We start from the raw sequence: 20,485 nt of genomic DNA, 5'->3' as shown, positions 1-20,485 counted from the left end.
TCCTGCAGTAGACCTCAATCTGCCTAATCCAATTATTAAGCTTCTTTGCGTTACTTTCACCATTAAACATGGGAAGATCAAATAAAACATCTAATTTAAAGAAAGGTTTCTTAGATGAATCCCTGGGATTTCTGTTATTATTGTGGTGAGAGGAAGAAGAATTTTCACTCGTGGAAGGAGAAGGAGTGGGGTCTTCTCCACCATTTCCATGCAGTGAACCTTGTTCTTCTGGTTTTCTCCCTTCTGCTCTCTCCAACCTTAAAACCAACTGACCGACATTCTCTGCCATTGAATAGAAGGTCTTGCAAAAATTGCGCTCCTATTCAAGATGAGCTTCATCTTTTGCCATGTTTCTCCTTCGACGGGCATGCCTTGCTTCAGGATCGAAAGGATCTAGTTCCCCTTCACCTCTTCAGAGCCTATTTCTTTTTAGCATACAAACATGCAATTCACATCTAAAAAGCCCTGCTCTAATACCACTTGATCCAAGTATCTTTTGCTTATAGATGTATGAAAAGAATCACATGTGAAAATTGCAGCTTAACATAGAAATTTAATGTGCACACCAAAAGAAGAAGAAACACATAAAGGCATGAAAAGAAGACACCAAGACTTGATAAAGGAGTTCTTCCAACTTGGACTACATCTCTGGGCCCTGCTCAATCAATGGGGAGGCATTCATTCATTAAATGGCATGAAAAGAAGAGAATACAATCATCAGTTATATAAAAGGAGTATTATACCTCCATTCTGAAAAATGGCTGAGAAGAGGAGAACTCGGATGAATAAATGGATAGCACCACTGCATTCGTAGCGTCGAGAATGGTAGAAACCATATAAAACTTGACCAATTCAGAAAAATGATCAATTGCCCCTCTTGCAAGCTGCTGCCTCAAACTGTGTGCCGAAAATCCTCTCCCCCTGCACTTTTCCATGTACATCGGGTTTTATAACACTTCCTTTGTTACAAGCGTGCTTAGATTGGGTTTAGAATAGTAGCCATTGAATGGAAGGATTGGTGGGCACAACCAAAACCCAAAAATATGCCTTTTTTTGTTAAGCCGACAATACATGGAATACATTGAAAAATCCGACCAAAGCCTTAAAGTCGGATCTCAAATTTTATTAAATCGACTCTATTCTCCTATTGGGTCCGCGCTTTATCGCAAATCGCAAATCGCTCTGTCAATGGCGCTTTATACCAAGGATCCGCCGATCGCCAATCTCGCCGATCGTCGATCGCTGATATCAGTGTATCGCTATTGTTATGGCCCAGGGTTCTTCGTCGATTGCCAATGCGATCTCTCCTCTGATCATCGATGCCGATAGCTGATACCAATCGCCGATATCGCAATCACAAGTCGGCACTGCCCGGGTCTCGATATCGTGTGCCTGCCTTCCTCCGACTCGATATATCGGATCGCTGATCGAGGGTTCTAAAGGTCTTTGTGTTAAGTCCACCCCTTTGCCTCCTCTGATTGCGATTTTCCCTTTTAAGGCTAAAAACCCATTTTAATAGGAAAAAGCCTCATTTTCCAAAGGAACAAGGCAATCTTCTTTCTGCCATAACTTCATCATCTGGACTCGGATTGGAGTGCCATTCACACCATTGGAATCAGGGTGATGAGAACTTTGATCTAATGTCAAGATACTTGCTTTTCTGCCACTTTGAATTTTGAGATTTTCCATGCCACTGTGTCTGAAGATCCCCCTAGATCAAAGGATGGCATCTAGATTGACCCTACAAGATTTGAAGCCATTAAGGAGTTATATTTTCCAAGGAACAAAAAAGAAATTCATTCATTTAATGGGAAAATTAACTTTTTAAGGAGATTCATCCCCAAGCTCGCTGAAAATTTGAGAGAGATGATAGACATGTTGAAAAAGGACAGTGAGGTAAGATGGTCTGAATATGCTAAGAAGTCTTTCAATGCGGTCAAATTTTACTCCTACTTTAATCAGTCCCGATTATACTTCAGATTTTATTATATTTTCACTCGCCTTTGAGCATACTTTAGTGGTTGTCTTAATGCAAAATAGGGATCAGAAAAATGAACAGCCTGTAGCGTTTTTTAGTCAGACAATAAGGGATGCAACATTGAAATACAAAATTATTGAGAAGCAGGAGTTCAATTTGGTCAAAGCGATTAAATACTTTTTTGTATACATTCTGCATTCCCACATTATAGCTTATGTTCCAAAAGCAGCAGTAAAGGAAGTCCTTATGCAGACTAATCTAGAACGTCCGAGGGGAAAATGGATAGCAACTCTATTAGAATATGACTTGGAAATAAAGCCAACAAAGCTCATTAAGGGACAGGGTTTGGCCAAGCTCATGTCTGAATCTAATTTTCATGCATTAGATATCAACTTGATTGCTACCCTCTCTGAAGAAGAAGCAGAAGATTCATAGGTATAGGTGTCAGACAAGTTCACTTCATCTCCATGGTACTTCAACATATTTTATGTATTACAACATTTAAACCCTCTGCCAAAAGTGCCCAAAGGTAAAAGTAGATCCTTAAAGTTGAAAGATTCAAAGTATTACATTCTTGATGGTGTTTTTTTTGGAAAGATCCGGGTGGTGTATTGCTGAACTGTCTTGTTGAAAATGAAGCAAAGAATGTGATGACTAATTTCCACAAAGGAGATTGTGGTGGCCACCTCTTTTGGAAAACTACAACCAACAAAATTTTGAGGGTGGGTTTTATTGGCCTACTCTTTTTGCTGATGTGTACAAAACAGTAATGAGCTACCACGAGTGCCATATTTTTAAGGTAAAATAAAAAAATTTCCATTGCCTTTGCAGCTAGTTTCGGTCTCAGCTCCATTCCAGTGGTGAAGTTTTGATTTTGTTGGGGAAATCCATCCTTCGTTGTTGTACAACATAATTGGATCCTAACAGCCACGGACTACTTTACGAAATGGATTGAAGTAATCCCAACCAAGCAAGTTACTAATTCTATTGTCATTCAGTTGATTGAAACTAATATCTTGTCTAGATTTAGATGCCCGCAGAAAATAACTATCGACAATGCTACTGCTTTTAAGTACAAGAAGATGGTGGAGTTTTGTGAGAAGTACCATATCACATTGGGGAATTCTACTGCTTATTACCCGCAAGGGAATGAGCTGGATGAATCCTCAAATAAATCTACGATCAAAATCATTAAGAAAGTTTTGGAGGTCAATAAAAAGAACCGACACAAAAAGCTCATTAATTATTTATGGGTGGATAGAGTCAGTACTAAGAAATCCATAGGCCAATGTCTCCTTTTCAGTTAATGTACGAGGTTGCTACTATTTTTCCTTCATCCCTTGCTATCTCGGTCATGAAAATTCTGCAGGAAATGGGTAGCAAACTGAATGATGTGCAGCCAAGAATAAGTCAAATGATCCATTTAGAGAAAACTAGGGAAGAAGTATTTCAAAATACTTCTAAGCTTCAGGACAAGATTAAAAATATTTATGACCACAAGATTAAAGAAGATAACTTCAAGATGGGTGATGTGGTTCTTCGTTGGGATGCACAGAATGAAGAAAAGGGTAAACATGGCAAGTTTGAAAACCTATGGAAGGGACCTTATAGAATCTCAACCTTCAGGGGGAAGAATGCTTATCTGTTGGAAGAAATGAATGGGCAAAGTTATACAGGAGGAGCAATAAATGGTAGGCTTCTCAAGCATTACCATACCTAAAGAAATTTCTGGAAAATTTCATTTTCATTGTATATACCAGTTTACTTTTCAGGTCAGAGTGTAGAGTGGCTATCATAGGAGTTTGCAGCTCGAGGAGAAGGCCATAAGGCCTCTTTGATCAGTCATGGCTTTGAAGATTCAATTTGTTTTGTTTATTGTTTGTCAAATTTACTTAGTCAATTAGTTAATTTTCATTTTGAGATTAGTCTTCGCATTTTGACTCCATACCCATTGGATAAGGCTACTTGGTCTACGGTGTTCTTGACACCTCCTAAAGAGCTGCCATCACCAATGGAGCCAATGTTAGTGTCATTCAGTTCAACCTGTCACTAATGATCAAATATTCTCTTAGAAGGTGTTGCTAGGGTGTCAAGTCAATTTTTTTCATTTTGGTGAGTCTTCAAATAAAAATTTGGTCACTGGCTAGTGTGTCTAGGGTTATTTCCACTCTCTCAAGAATTTCATATGCCGGTCACTTTCATCACTTAGTTGAGTCTACCATCATGAAAAAATCATTAAAATCATTTCATTCACATCATCATGGTCTCCATTTAGGTGAGTGTCACTATTAGGTCATTAGGATTAAGGTCACAAAATCAATCATTTCATGTATAAATCGGGAAAATGAGGATTGGTAATAGGTAGATTTGTTCAATAACACTTGATTTCAAATGGAATTTATGTTTTTATATGTAATAATGTTCCTAAGGATCTAAAGTTACAAGAAGAGGTCGTAAGGCTACAAAACTCAAAAAGAAAGTGAATTGGTGAGGTGGGCCATCCTACCTCATTAATCACTTAGACACCAAAAGAAAATTATAAAAGTACATGGAGGATCTCATTCACACTCATTTGCACTTGTCTATCATCCTAGCATCTAGCTCCCCCCTCTCCTTTGCAAAAAATTGTGATTCCATAACCCTCACTAGAAAAAATTGGCCCTCGCTGCGCAGAGAGATCCCTCGCTACGCACTTACACAACACCCTATGCACATGAGGCCTTTGCTGCACACAAGGCATAGTTGTCCAAAATTGGTGTTTGACCACCAAAATCAATTTTTCAAAGCTCCTCTTCAGTAATTTCATCCTCTAAGCTCTATAACAAGTAATTTTAATAATTTTCGTGCCCTCCTCTATCTCATATGTCAAGAAATTGGTCAAATACTTCTTCTCCTAGGGTTTACATGGTATTCATGGTTTTGATATTCAAATGATGAATTTCTTCCCTAAACCCTAGATTCCTTGTCCCTACACCTCTATTTGCAGCTAATACACCATCTCCATCTGTCACAAAGCCTTTTCCCCTCATTTTCTATACTTTTCCTCTAAACCCTAGTCTACCCTATCCCTTTCTAGGGTAGGCCTGTGTTTTGACATTTTCCACCCCCTCCCCTCACTCATTTACCAAAATTCCTTCTTCCCCTACTCAGTGACATCATCCCCTACCCTCCTAAATTTCCTTAAAAATTTAGGCAACTCCTAAGTCTATCATACCACCTCATTCCCTCACAGCAACAAATTTCAATGTATTTGCTTCCATTTCACCTAGGGTTTGAAGTATGGAGCCTGACTCATCACCATCAAAGAAGAGGAAGTACAATAAGGGGGGAAAGATACTACAGTTTGAGTACTGTAATTGCAATGAAATCTGCTCCTCCCCATTTGTCATGAAATTCTTTGAAGATGACAATTGTTTAGGGTTTTGTCAAAGAGTGCAGGAAGTAGGTTATCATGACCATCTTACAAGTATATTTTCACTCATCTTGAAAGAAGAAAAGATCACCACTGTAGGGATTGATTTAATGTTTTCAGTGGATTCCATCTCTCAAGCTACAGACATACCAAACCATGGTGAAAACTAATTCAAAGGTGTGAAACTAGACCTAGAAGAGTACAAACCCTATTTGAAATCACAATACAAAGGAGCTCACTCACATGTTTTCCCATTCAGATACTTGTTGGAGAGTTAAGCACCATTTATAAAGTTTTTCATGAAGTTCTTCACATGTGAGGGCATATTTTACAGGCTATAGCAATACCACATAAGGCTACTCATGCACTTTACATCCATTGAGTCTCTCAATTTCTATAGCTACTTGTATAGGAGCCTAATCCAAATGTCTGAAAGGGTGCAATTGAAAGGAAAAGAGAATTACCCCATCCTCTTTCACCATAACCTAATAAAGGTTGTAGTATTGCATCAGTTGGTAGAGAAGAACATGACATAGGACACCTTCATTGAGGCAGCCTTGAAGATGCATAAAACCACTTCACCAAGAAAACACCAAACCATGTCAGTACAACCCATGGAGGTGGGTTCATCAAGCAAACATGATGCGTTTTTCAAGGCACCTAGGCTTGAGGTGACCAAGACATATCAGAGAGGAAAATTTTTTGTGTTTGCTCCTCAAATTGAGGAAGGGGCAAGCCTACTACATTAACAGAACAAGGATCACCATCACATCATGAGGCTTCTTTGCATGATGAGGAGCCCATTGAGCATGATTTTGACCTAGCTGACTTGGAGGCACAAGATATGCATCAAACCTTGTGACAAGTCAACAAAGTGAAGGATTCTCAGATCATGGAGCTCAAGGACAATTTGGCATGGTCCAAATTCATCATTTCATTCCTTAAGCAAGAAAATAATGAACTGAAGGCAAAAAAACTAGTCACGGATAAAGATAAATTCAAAGTCAGGAAGAAAGAGATGAAAGGAAATGTAGTGATGGACCATGAGGACATTGAGTAGCATGAAGGACATGTGGCAAGGAAGATACCAAGGACAATGGGTCTTAGGAAGGCACTTCAGAGGGAAAGAGAGCAAAAGCCATCAATAGAAGAATTGACATTTGAAGAGAGGATTACCATGGAAATAAATGAGGACAGAGAGTTTTTACTTGAAAAAGTAAATCACCACCTTGAGAATCTCCTTGAAAAGACCAATAGGGATAACAAGTTGCAAAGTAAAGTGGCCATCCATTACTACACAAGAAATTAGATTTAAAGGTCAAATTCAAGCAAATGAAGGCAAAACTAGATGAAAACCTAATCAGCCAATTAGAAGGGTAATTTATATTTTCTTGCTGATGCATCCATGATTGAATAACATACCTCATCAGGTATCTCTTGACAAATTTTGGGCTGATTTGGAGAAAATTTTGTGTTTTGGTGCAGACTTGCAGGTATTGGCAATTTCTGTCTAAGAGCGCAGTGAGCTTACACTGTGCTTCTTCCTCAGGGATCCAAATGATGAAAACTCAACATTTTTGGAAAGAGTATGACCCCCTCTCAAAACCCATTTTCCCATTTTCCTGGTCCAGGGCTCTGTTTTTTAGAAATTTGCAAAAAATAGGCCAAAAATCACCTTTCTGCCCTCTTTTTCCATTTCGTTGTGCACTTGGAGACACCTTAGAAAAATGGCCATATCTCAGCAAAAAATGGGTCATTTTGAGTGTAAAAATACTCTAAAGACATCTACACTATCCCAGATTTCTAGAACAAGATTTAGTTCTGGACTTGGACTTTAGAAGGGCACTCACAAATGGCCTCCAAAAGCTCATTGCGCACTTGGAAATTTATGAGATTTTCGTAAAATTTTCACTATGTAATTTTTTGTAATTCCTAGTTCGACTTTGGTAAAAGTAAAAAGGGTGATGTAAATGATGTAATTAAGTAATATTACTATAAATATGATGTAATAGTGGGTGGTTAGTCTTTGTAAGTTGCTTTGATGTAAATTTGGCCTCATTTATGAGCGAGGTTGGAGTCAAAGTTAATTGTAGAAGTTGTTTTTAACTTCCCTAGACATTAGGGTTTGGTTAGAACAACTCATGGAACAGTTCCTAGAGTCATGAATTCAACCCCTGAGAGTGGGGAGATGTTGTTTTGGTGTTTATGTATCAGTTTCTTAGTCATATAACATGTTGGATTTTAGAGGAGAGAACTATTGTAGCTTGTACTTGGACATTTTCTGGAAATCAAAGGACACAATTTGCAGCTATTATCTAGGAATTCATGTGCAGTAAGTTTGTGATGTTTTTTTTTTGGTATAGCTTTATATGAAAGATATTCATCTTCTCTTTCCATTCATCAATTCTTAAATGGTTTTCCTTACAGTTTATAAACATAATTATTTTCATAAAGATCTGTTTTGATGGAAAAATCATTATGTGTTACTTTATTTCTTGCTTAATGAATTCATGTTTCATGCTCATTAAGACGTTTTTCTTCTTCTAAACACTACACTACACCAACAAACCCTAAGAATCATCGCAAAAGTATTTCTACCTTTCTCCTTTATATATTTGCTGTTGTAACCCTTTGATCCTCTGACCTAGCTACTTGGTTTTTCTCCCTTATCCAACAACAAAACCCTAAATTTTCCAAAACCCACCTGTGGCTAGCTATCTAGTCCAAAATCCTTTACTATTCAGTCATCTCTTGACTGTGATTTCATAGAGAGATCCCTCTATGGTTTGGTAAGGCTAGCTACCAAACTAAAATCTTGGTCTGTGGTTACCTTCATCGATCTCCTCTCAACCTGGGACATTGTGGAGGATAACAAAAGGCAATGGTTAACATAAACCAACTTTTTATAAGCAATAATTGAGATACGTAGTTTCTTTTGAATTATTAAAAAATGAAGTGAATTATGATTATATGGTACAAAATTTTAGTATAAGCTATAAACATAAGTAGATATAGTAAAATTTGTCCTAATATTTCACAACATTCTATCCTGTTATAATTGAAACCATGTAGCTTGCTAAAACAAAAAAATTATACAAGCATAAGAAGTGCTTAGTAGAATATATATGTGCTTTGAATTCTCAACAACATCAAGGATGGACTTAATTTCATCGATAAATTCTTTAATGAGCTCTATACCTATTACTTACCATTTCAAATAAAAGTGTTGAGCATGAAAACTGCCAAAAAAAATATTATTATTAGACATATTGGAAGAAAACTCGAACTAAGCATAAAATATAGTACCTATATTGGAAAAACCTATACAAATACAAACGTCTCAAACAGTGGCATGACAGATGAAATTAAGCCCTTTCATTGAAACAACTTACCACTTCTCTGGTATCCATTTTAGAATCCAAACTAAATCCCAAAAATTGGCCATTATTGAACTTCTTTCCTTCTCATTCTATAGTTCAAAATGGTGAGCCACATGCTTTTGATCATAAAGCATAATAGAAATGGAAACCAACACTCGAGATGATGCCATCAGCTGTAAATCCTTCTGTGCTAAGAATTTATTGTAGCTTTTCTAGAGGATATAGAGCTTGTACTATGCATAAGCATGATACAAACGACTTTCTAATATCCAAAATATCTTTTCTAACTTTGAATAGAAAATTTCCATCATTTGAGGTTTAGAAGTCTTCTTCAGAATCTTGACCATACACATAAGGCCATGAATATCTTCTATAGAGTGAAAAGCTTCCTACATATCATATTCCATCTGTCATAAGAAATAATATAAGGCAACAATATATTACAATTAAAAAATTAATCTCACCAACCTGTCAGAGCTCAAGCTCAGTTGCAGCCTTCAGTTGCTTAAATCTTGTATCAAGTTAAAGCTATAAACTCTCATGGAGATTCAACTTAGGCCTATCTCTTTGATCCCTACACTTATTGAAATTCACAAGATGTTTGTGTATTATTTCACTAAGTCGACGAAACTGTGTTGTCCATTTATCTTACAAACATAACTAAAAGGATCAATGTGCATTCATCTGTCAATCCATTTAGGATTGTAGTTAGCCATACTAGAATAAAGACCTTATTCAAAACACTTTTTAACAGGCAACTAAGAAAAAACACAATATTTTTCCTTTATGTAATCATTGGATATCATATCCACTACACATGCTAGAAGAAGTGCAACATGTGTCTTTGTCATTGAAACAAAATATATACTCTATCGTCGAAAACAATATATAGAACAAACTATGCCATACTTGCCATATATAAACATTTAAAGCTCCTAAAAAAAGATAGTTGAGGATCACTCAATGTTAGTGTATCCACTGCTGGGATTGGGGTAGGCTATTGGAGTTGTTAGTGAAAGAATTAAGTGGAATACATGTTAACAACATTACTATAAAATTATCCAAATTAAGCAATTGTTCCATCTATTCCAATGCTAGTTAATATGCACTCACCACATATGATGCTTCCAGCTTTGAATTGTTATGATTCACGAAGTATTTCAAGTAGAATCTTATAGGTTTCCCAAAGAAATTTAAAGCATGGGGTAACCAATTCCTAATCAGACTTGTCTTTCCTTTTCTCTCCACTAAAATAACTGGGCATCAAGTCGTCTAGAATATTCTCTGCCTCTAAGTCCTCAACATCAAGAGTAATCTCAGATGCTTGTGCTTGAGCTTGAGCCCGTTCAACCCTCTCATTGGAGATATGGAGGAAATACTTGAAAACCTCCTCCAAGGAACTGACATTCATTTGTAGGCATACAATGTGACATTGAATAAGTCCATCCTTTTCAAACTTGCCACGCCTCATATCCACACAAAGTTCCACATATTTGAACATTATCTTTTCCAATGTCTTTTTCCATGCTCTGTACCACTTTGATATTATCAAGTTGTGAAGTGCCTATAATGATGCTTGCTTCTAGCCAACATTCATCAACTCTGCATACAATTTACAATAAAGCTCATTAATATTCTATATCATTATTGAAAGCGTTAGGCACATATTTCTACTTCTGAAAACATATTACTGTGGTTTCATGTGTTCACATTTAGGCACTAAGCATGTGCCATTTATTTTTTATAATTATTTCTATAAAATATTTCAACTCAGACATGAGATAATGAGACAATCTCTTCTTATGTATTGTTCCTTATGTCGAAGCACAAAAGTGTCAACATTGATAACTAATTATTATTCTCCATAATTGTTGAAATAATGCAAGATAAAAAATATTTAGGCACTCTGAGGACATAAATAATCATGAAAAATCACCTAATAATTCTTAATTTTCTATGTAAAATAATAAAAGTGCAAAGAACCTTTCATTAGTGAATGTGAGAAGAATCATAAGAGTACATCCCTGGCAGGAAGTGTATCCTTGCCCCAAGTCACACACTTGAGGTTGAAGTTCAGGTTCAACAATGATTAGGTTTAATTAGAGTTCAATTTTTTTGATGAGGTTCAAATGAGGTTTTCCATTAGGTTTATCTATATAGTATATAAAATTTCTATATATATGCTACTATGGACTTGGAAACTGCCAGGATAGACTACAAGCTTGAGTTGTGACATGATGTTATTTATGAGATTAAGCTATGGACTTGGTGAATGACCATAAGGTTCATCAAACCTCAAATATTTTTTTAGGTTCCCCAAATTTCAAATCTCAATGTTGAAGTTCATAGAACCTTGAAACATAGTCCTTGCCTAAGTGGTTTTGATGTGAAAATACAAAACAATTGTAAAGCAATAAAGAGAAAATGCACTAGACTTTTTATCATTTTACTGTAACAACCAAAACTATAACGAAACAACAATGGAGTATCTCTATCGTATTTATATAATAAAAATACCATGGATAAAAATAGTCATATCAACCATTAAAAAAACATAAATTAAAATTTATTTTTCATAATCGAGCATAAAAAGGAGAAAACCATTTTAAACAATGGGAACATAGACACACAAATCAACAAGTGCAGAGTATCGTTAGAAATAAGTAAAATGATTCACTTTCATGCCAACAACACTAAATTTGATTCAAAAGCTCAATTTTTTAGTATAAAAGGGAAAAATAAACTAGATATGTCCTTCACATCCTAGATACACAACAGTTTTAGTATGTCAAAATTAGCATGACCTAAAAATGTGGCCTCAAAGATATACTATAAAGACAAGACTACATAAAATTAATGTCTATACATACTACCCTAAAATGGTTCTTACAAAAATTCAAGGTACAAAAACTTTGGCAACAAGGGCCTGGTACGAATATGAAGGGTTTAAAGCAATTTCTAGAGTGAGAACTTTAAAATACCAAAAAGTCAAGATCAAGTATAAAGACAAAAATGAAAACAATGCAATGGTGAACCTTTGCAGAAGATATTATGAATATTCAATTCCCATTAGCATATCTATTACATCGACATCGTAAACATGGATTAGATGTAACAATGTGAACTTTGAAACAGGGACTCATATAGTTACCCGTTTTATAGAGATAGCAAAAAAGTGACCCGATTTTGAAAAGGGGTGATGCAGAACACACATGTGTTTTTTAGAGCTTAGTTTTTGGCACTCTAAATGTTTTTATGTACATTGCGTTTTAGAATGGTAGTGTGTTTTATGCTGATTTAAAAACGTGGTAATTCTACACCAGGGCCTTTTTTTTTATCTAATGTATGAAATGTAAATAACTATTTTGTAAATTTAATAATTTTTGAAGTGGTCTTTTTCTTCATATTTTCTTGTTTTTATTTTAATTTTATTTTTTTGTAGTGAGGTTTTTATTGTTTTGCATATTTAAAGAAGAAGGTCGACATTTTGAATTTTCGATATTCTACATATTTATACATCATTAATTAATTTTTCAATCCACAAGAAATAATTGTTTCTAAAAAACAATATTTTTTAACCATGGACATAAAAATAGCCATTTTAAACATAAATATAACTAAAAAACTACACGTTTTGATAATTTTTTGCTACAATTGACATGCGAAAATCATAATTTTTATACGAAAATTTTAACTAAAAATAGTTAAATAATAGTTTTTTTTTTTGAATTTCATGTCAAAAAAATAATAATAATCACTTTTTTTTTCAAAAAATAATGATTAACTTAAAAATTAATGCGAAAATCACATATTACAAATATTGAACGCATAACAACCTTAATTGAGTGTATATTCTTCTCATAAAATGTCAAAGTCAAAACATTACAAGTATAAATACTTAATAGTTAAAAAAATGAGCTTGATTTCCAAGCATAACTTAAAGTTAATCAACAATGTCATGTAATCCAAACTCTTCGTCTTATAGAGTTTCATCATTGTCTTCTTCCACAATATTTTCTGCTTCCTTTTGCTCATTTTCATCTTCTAATGGATCTTTGATGTTTGCGAGTCTCCCAATGTATGTCTTTCCAAACATCCCATGTAATGGTGGTTGAGGTTCCTTTGCCTTTTTTGCCACACGTGATTGACTAAAGTCCCCTTTCTTCAACCCCATTTCTTGCATTGCATTTGGAAGAAATTGAAGAGTATTAATTCTTTGCTGAATGAAATTGCACTGTAATGGATCTTTTTCAATTGCAATGCAATTTCTTCCTTTTTGAAGGCGACATGCTAGTGTTGTACCTAATTATCAAGCACAAAAGAAATAATGAAGTAAATTAATACAATGAAATATTAATTAAAAAATAACATATTGAAATTCAATTCCATATAATAAAACTTACCTGAGCCAGAAAATAAATCCAGAACCCAATCTCCTTCATTTCAACATATGTCTATAAGATAGTTAATCAATAATTGTGGTTTTTGATAAATGTTAACTATCTCTCCTTTTTCTTCTTTGTCTTCGTATGTTAGTTTTCTCACAACAACATGATAACTCAGTATTTGGTTATGATTCTTTCCATCTACTCGATTAAAAATCATAGACATATAGCTATCATCTTTTGCCCAACTATCAATATGAATGAACTCACAATCATCTATAAATACTTGATCTTCACGGTTAAGAATATTTGACTTTTGCCTGTAACATGAAATAGTAAAAGTTCAATCAACTTGTACATAAATAAATTTTTCAACATTAATCAAATATACATTTTAAACGTCTTACCATGTAAGCTACATCCTTGAATTTGTTTTCCCCTTGAAGCTTGACAATATCATTGCCAATTGTGTGTCTAAATGAAATGTCACAAATCTCCATAATGGTGATGACGTGACTTCTACAAATCCCGCAAACACTTTAGTAAGAGCTTGATAAGTATAAGGGTCACTATCATAGTCAATGTTTGGAATATTAAAACCATGGGGAATATCTGCAATAACTAGGGCATACTCCGTTTTAAGTATGAGTTTAGCAATGTCTTCACAGACGTCTTGTATTATTTGATATTGAACAGTGTCTAGCCCATTCCAAATGAAATGAGTAAGAGTTGGATCAAGTTCAACATTCTTAATACGTTGCTTCCTCAGTCTTTTGATCTTTATTTTTTCAATAAAGGTTCTGAAGCTAGTTGGTGCTCCATTATCATCCCTCTTCATCTTTTATAAAATAAACAAGTATATGTGTAAGTTATAAATTAAAAATAGTACACAGATGAATAAAAATGAATGTGTAAATCAAGATACCTTTTTAAATGAAAGATAAAAGGCTTTTAATGTTGATGTAGAACTTGAATCTGGATAGTTGCATACAACATCATCCCAACTATCTTCATTCAACAATTTAACCATTTGTTCTTGAATTTTCATGTAAACTTTGTGACTACATAGATAAAGTAACAAAAAGTCAATATAATGATGTTTATAAAAAATACTACCAAGAACAACATGTTTTATTTAAAAGAAAATTATAATCTAGAAATAAATAAAAATAATTCAACAAACTTACTTTTGAAATTCCTCAGACATTTCCTCCAATGATAATTCCCCTGACTTCACACTTTGATTTGACAATTTTTTTATCTTTCACTCCTTGCATTGCTCTCCAAGGTGTGATAGTCATATCTTCTAGAAGCTGCTTCAATTCAAGAGTTGATTTACTGCCGCCACATATCAATGGCTTAGACTTTTTGACCTTTTGGTTTTTAACGCCAACGTTTTCCCACATGCTCAAAATCTCATCAATCAACTTCCAAACATCTCCAGTTCTAAATGCCAATTGGAAAATGTTATCAAAACCTCTGAATATATCACTAGGAAGGTTGCGTTTTCCACCTTTTGAATTGGGTTTCTCTTCAATTTGATAGCCTATTTCCATACAACATTCCCTTCAGAAATCTGCAGTAACATTTATCCTATCCCCACCACATTTTTCTTGAAATTCACTATGAATAAATCTAACCCTTTGGATGAAAGTCATAGACATCCTATATTCATTATCTGAATTATGATCCCATGCCACTAACTTTGCTTCTGTATCCGATAAACCAGCATAAATGATACATTTCATTGTTTCAAAACGTGGGTTATTGGGATATTCCTCCATCAATTGTCTTTGAGCTTCTACAGAATGGTTTCCCCCAAGCACATAATAATTTCATTCAAAACATTTTGACTTATCAAATGCTTCTTTGTTGGTAACTTGAACTGGATCAACAAGAAGTACATAATTAACCACATGAGCATATGGATTGTACCTCATCAATGTCTTCAAGTTGTGAACATGCAGATGGTGTGGATTTCTGACTTGATATTGAAATTGTCCTTCACTTGCCTTATAGGTTTGTTTGACATTAAGCTGAAATGTATGACCACCATCAATTAAGTTTCTCTTTGTCAAATTCTATCGAATGGCATTTTGTTTTGTTTTGATAATGCCGTCCTCTAAATCAGCTCCTGGTGTAATGATTTCTCTGCTTTCTTTTGAAGTTTCACTAGGTTTTTGACTACTGGTAATGACTACTTCAATATCTTCATCTTTACTTTTCTTCTTCATAACATTCTCAACAGATTTATTCTTGGGCATTGCTACTTTTGGTCTTTTACGACTCTTCTCAGTTTCAATGTCATCTTCAGTAATGACAACATATGCTTCACTGTCAGTTTCAACTTCATCATCCTTAAAAGTAACTTGTCTACCCTTGCTAGATTTATCCACTAGAGGCCTTTTTTTTTCTGATCCTTTGGATGTAGTTTTGTAGCATCATCAATTACTACATTTTACTTGTTTTCCATATCTTCTTCTGACACTGAGTAAAAACTGCTGACAACTTTCATGATATCATGCTCTATGAAAAGAATGCCTCCCAACTTAATTGAACAAATTTCAACAAAATTTTGCCAAACAAAATATCATATGTCAATAAAAACAAAGTTAAAAAAATATAGCGAGACACTTTCAAGAACGCAAAATAAAAATATAAATAACAATACTTATGATGTTTTGTTTCATCTCATTTACGATTTGTTTACACATATTTGTAGATACCTCTCTCGTGTCATACAATGAATATGATAGTCGATATTTAATCCTTTCATGTGACATGGGAGCTTTTGTAAGTATGTAAACAACTTCAGTGTCTGGTACCGAACACATATCTATGACTCTTCCCATCAGCTCATAAATTCCATTATCATTCGGTATATCAATATATAGATATATATTCACATTTTTACTTTCTCTTTCTTTCACATACCAGATTCTTGATGGCAATTTCACCTCTTTCAAATTTTTCCAGTCTGAAATCACCTTCTTATCATTTGAGGCACTTGAAAGATTTGTAGCCTTGAGCTCAGGTGGAGTTCGTTCACCAATGTTTTTTGAAGTTGCACCTTTAAGAGTCTTTGGTCTAGAAAGATTCACAGAAATCTTCTCTTGATGCCATTTTCCTGAAAAATAGAAACACATAAATCAGTAAATAACGAAAACATATTAACTTAAATCCACAATGAAAATATATCATAAATTTTTAATTTGTATAATCAGATAATTGAAATTAAAAAAATATTAACACTAAGAAATGGCAGAAGCCCATCGAAACCACCCCGTTCATCTGCGGAGTGGCAGGTAACTTCGAGAATTACGCAACCTCCGCAAGCAGACGAGAGGTCCGCCATGGTGGCACAGGATGGGGTTGCGGCGGCCCCTCACCACACCACCCAGGCGGCCCCATTCTACAATCGGCCGACGACTCGCCCCCTCCAAACACCTTACCAGCCCCCTCCCAAAACTCCCCCATCCTGTCCCCCCGCCCACTTCACCCCCTCGTTGTCCCCTACCCCCTACCCCACCCCGCAATCAGATGGCCACCCACCCCACCCCTACCCCCCTCCCTCGCCCCACAACGCCCCACTACCCGCCACACCCTACTCCCTACCCAGCTTCCTGGCCCCACCCACCCAGCCCCCCAACCCCCCTTACCCCCAACCCCTCACCCCTCCTTACCCCAACCCGCAATCGAACTACCACTCCACCCCTACCCCCCTTGCCCCCTACCCGCCTCGCCTCCCCACCCCTACCTCCCTTCCCCTCTACCCGCCTCCCCCCCACCCCTACCTCCCTTCCCCCCATGCCCCACTACCACCCATACCGCCCCCCTACCCCCCTCCCTTGACCACCCCTACCCCCGCTCATGCCTCCCCCCTCATCCCACCCCACTCACCACCCCCCGCCGCCTCCCCCGCCCACCTCTCGCTACCCCTACCCTACCCGCCCCCTCCCTTGCCCACCCTCCCCCCCGCCCACACCACCCCACTCACTGCCCCCCTCACCCACCCCACCCCACTCACCCCACCTCACCCGCCCTCCCCCCTCGCCCACCCGACCCCACCTGCCTCCCCCTCATCTCACCCCACCTACCCACACCTCCCTCCATCGCCCACCCCTACCCACCTCTCCCTCACCCACCCCTACCCCCGCCCACCCCCCCCCCCCAAACCTTCATCCCTCCCCACCTGCCCCCTCCTTCCCCCGCCTACCCCTACTCCCGCCCTTCCCCCCACCCCACCCCACCCTCGCCCACCCCTCCCTCACCCTCTGCCCCTACCCCCACCCTCCGCCCCCTCCCTGCGCCACCCCGGCAGCCCCACCCCGCGCCACCTCAATGGCGTGCCCGCCCGCCCAGGGTGGCCGTCTAATTCCCAGAATAAGATGGCCACCCCAGGTGGGCGGGCGGGTCGTCAGGGTGGTGCAAGGTGGGGCGGGAATCGGACGGTCGCCTTGGGTGGGCGGGCGGGCTACCGGGTGGCGTGGGGTGGGGCACGCATCTAATTCCCAGAATTGGATGGCCACCTTGGGCGGGTGGGCGTGCCACCGGGGTGGTGCAGGGTGGGCACCAGCGCCCCACCCCGTGCCACCCCCATGACCCGCCTGCCCGCCCGGGGTGGCCGTCCGATTCCCGGAATCAGACTGCCACCCCAGGTAGGTGGGCATGCCGCTAGGGTGGCATGGGGTGGGTAGTGGTGCCCCACCCTGCACCACCCCGGCGGCTCGCTCGCCCGCCCGGGTGGCTGTCCGATTCCCGCCCCACCCCCCGCCACACCAGCGGCCTGCTCGCCCACCCGGGGTGGCCGTCCGATTCCGGGAATCAAACAGCCACCCCGGGCGGGCAGGTGGGCCGCTGGGGTGGTGCGGGGTGTGGCAGCTAGGGTGGCGTGGGGAGGGGGCAGAGGGAGGCGGTAGGGGCGGAGGGCAAGGGAGGGGTGGGGAGTGGTGGGAAAGGGTGCGGGTGGCGGGTGGGGTGGGGTGGGGGGAAGGGCAGCAGTAGGGGTGGGCGAGGGAGGGAGGGGGTGGGTGGGGAGGGATGAGGGGGGAGGGTGGGTGGGTAGGGGTGCGCGGGGGTTAGGGGTGGGCAAGGGAGAGGTGGGTAGGGGTGGGTGAGGGAGGGAGGAGGGGGCGTGTGGGGTGGGATGAGGTGGGGGGGGTGTGGGATACGGTGGGATGAGGGGAGGGCGGGTGGGGTTGGGTGAGGGGGGGGAGTGGGGTGGGGTGGGCGGTTGGGTGAGGGGGGGGGGGTGGGGTGCGGTGGGCACGACCGCCCACCCCATGCCACCCCGGTGGCCCACCCGCCCGCCCGGGGTGGTCATTTGATTCCAGGGGTGGGTGGGGTGGGCGAGGGGGGAGGGCAGGTAGGGTGGGGTGAGGGGGGGGAGGGGGGGGGGGGGGGGGGGGGGGCGGCGACGCGAGTGGGGCAAGGTGGGCGCAACCGCCAACCCCACGCCACCCCAGAAGCCTGCCTGCCTGCTCGAGGTGGCTGTCCGATTCCCGAAATCGGACGACCACCCCAGGTGGGCGGACAGGCCGCCAGGGTGGTGTGGGGTGGGCGGTTGTGCCCACCCTGCCCCACTCACCCCCCCAACCCGCCCTCCCCCCTCGCGCACCCCACCCTACCTGCCTCCCCCTCATTCCACCCCACCTGCCCCCTCCTCCCTCCCTCAGCCACCCCTACCCACCTCTCCCTCGCCCACCCCACCCCACCCGCCCCCCCTACCACTGCCCAACCACCTCGCCTCCCTCATCCCTCCCCACTCGCCCACTCCCTCCCTCGCCCACCCCTACTGCCGCCCTTCCCCCCACCCCACCCCACCGACCACCCCCACCCTCACCCACCCCTCCCCACCCCTCCCTCGACCTCCACCCCTAACCCCACCCTCTGCCCCCTCCCCACACCACCTTGGCGGCCCACCTCGACTGCCCAACCCCGCGCCACCTCGGTGGCCCGCCCGCCCGCTTGGGGTGGCGAATCAGACAGCCACCCCGGGCGGGCCTCTGGGGTGGCGCGAGGTGGGGTGCCGCCGCCCACCCCGCGCCACCCCGACGGCCTGCCCGCCCGCCTAGGGTGGCCATCCAGGCCGCCCGCCTGGGGTGGCCGTCTGATTCCCGGAATTAGACGACCACCCCGGGCAGGCAGGCGGGCCGCCGGGGTGGCGCGGGGATGGGGCAGAGAGCAAGGCGGGGCAAGGCTGGAGGGGTGGGATGAGGAAGGGGGCGAGTGGGGTGGGGTGGGCATAGGTAGGGGTAGGGTGGGGGGGCTAGGTGGGTGGGATGAGTGGGGAGGCGGGTGGGGTGGGCGAGGGGGGGGTAGGCGGGGCATGGGTGGGGAGGGGTGCGGGGGTGGGGGGGTAGGGGGTAGGAGGGGTGGGTGAGGGAAGGTGGGGTAGGGGGTTGGGGGGGTTGGGGTAGTGGGTAGGGGAGGGGTGGGGTAAGGGTGGGTGAGGGGGGGTGGGGTAGCGGGTAGGGGAGGGGAGGTGTGGGCGAGGGGGTAGGGGGAAGGGTGGGATAGGGGAGGGGAGGGGAGGGGAGGGGTGGGAGAGGGAGGTGAGGGTAGGGGGTAGGGGGGGTAGGGGAGTGGCATGGGGGGGGGGAAGGGGGTAGGGGTAAGGGTGGGGTGGCCGTCTGATTGCGGGGTGGGGTAGGGGAGGGGGTTGGGGGGGTAGGGGGCAGGGGGGTGGAGTGGGCGGGGGGACAAGGTGGGGGTGTTTAGGGAGGGGGTCAGTAGGGTGTGCGGAGGGGGCGCCTAGCTTAGCTAGGCCCACCATGCTCACGACGGAAGTATTGGTTAATTTGGCTGATAAAAATTATTAATCTTAAAAAAAAAATCTACTTCATTAAACTAATTTAATATGAAAATTTTCAAAGAAAAAAGTTAACTGACCTTTCAATTGCGAGAATTCTTCGTTGAATATGTTGTTAATAGCAATGTAGCTACTCCACAAATTTGCTCCAAGTATTTCAATGAACCTCAGAAAACCTTGATGTAATGTGAGTAATAGTGATAATGGAATTTAGTACATAGGTGAAATTATGGAGATGTTTGACCGTACGGTGAATGCGGGATTAATTAGTTTTAAAAAAATTTAACATGTTAATTTTTTTTATGGCGATGAAGGAAAATATGATAAAGCGAATATTATGGAATTGTTTTACAGTGGGGTGAATGTGGGATTAATTTGTTTCAGAATGTATTATAAAAATGAAAAAAAAACATTTAATTGTTTAGTAAATATTATATACTTTGACTATTAAAATAATTTAGGTAGAGGTTGTAGTTTACAATTTTAACTTTAATGATTTATTTCATAAAAAAAAATAGT

The 20,485-nt window shown here is 40.9% G+C and overlaps 1 pseudogene; it reads right to left on the bottom strand.

Annotated features, from left to right (window-relative positions):
* The window catches only part of LOC149154684 (eukaryotic translation initiation factor 3 subunit A-like), a 78,627-nt pseudogene extending 61,995 nt beyond the window's left edge, over window positions 1–16,632 (bottom strand).
* Between the last annotated feature and the right edge of the window lie 3,853 nt (window positions 16,633–20,485).

Source organism: Pinus tabuliformis, chromosome 9 (genome assembly GCF_031772625.1).
Source record: "Pinus tabuliformis cultivar Carrire ecotype Pingquan chromosome 9, CPIR1, whole genome shotgun sequence".
Lineage (NCBI taxonomy): Eukaryota > Viridiplantae > Streptophyta > Pinopsida > Pinales > Pinaceae > Pinus > Pinus tabuliformis.
This window is presented reverse-complemented; position numbering and strand designations above follow the sequence as displayed.